Here is a 536-nt window from a genome sequence, read left to right as displayed (position 1 = left end):
AACTTATGTAACAAAAAGACAAATACTCCGGAGTTTAAAGGGGATGTTAAGTACATGTCTAGGTACAATTCAGATTCATTCAAATTCAATTGTTTTCAAATGTAAAGACTTAAATAATTGGCAGAAAAAGTATGATTTTAAAGGAAAATAAAACAGGAAGACTGCAAACAGCTTGTGATTGCCATAAAAAGAGAGGCAAAAGGCTATAAAAAAAGAAAAGAAAGAGAATCTTGGGCTGAGTGTGACTGAATGTTGGCTTCAACAAGCTTGTGCGAGAAAGAATGGAATAGAATTAAAACAACTAAAAAAAGAAGCAATGGTTCAGAATAAAAAAACTACAATCAAGTAAGAAAAAACAAAACTATATATGTCAGACCTGAGGACAATTAGACAATAGCATCAAACAGACATAGGAATCGAGAGTGTGTTGATACAGCAACTCCACTTTCAGATGATGCAGACATAGAAGACTGTATGACACATTCCTACCCCCCACCCCCCACCAACCTTTGTATCCAAGTTAAAAAACCTTAGAC

The sequence above is a fragment of the Cynoglossus semilaevis genome, chromosome W (genome assembly GCF_000523025.1).
Source record: "Cynoglossus semilaevis isolate Cse_v1.0 chromosome W, Cse_v1.0, whole genome shotgun sequence".
Classification (NCBI taxonomy): Eukaryota; Metazoa; Chordata; class Actinopteri; order Pleuronectiformes; family Cynoglossidae; genus Cynoglossus; species Cynoglossus semilaevis.
Note: the sequence above shows the minus strand (reverse complement) of the source record.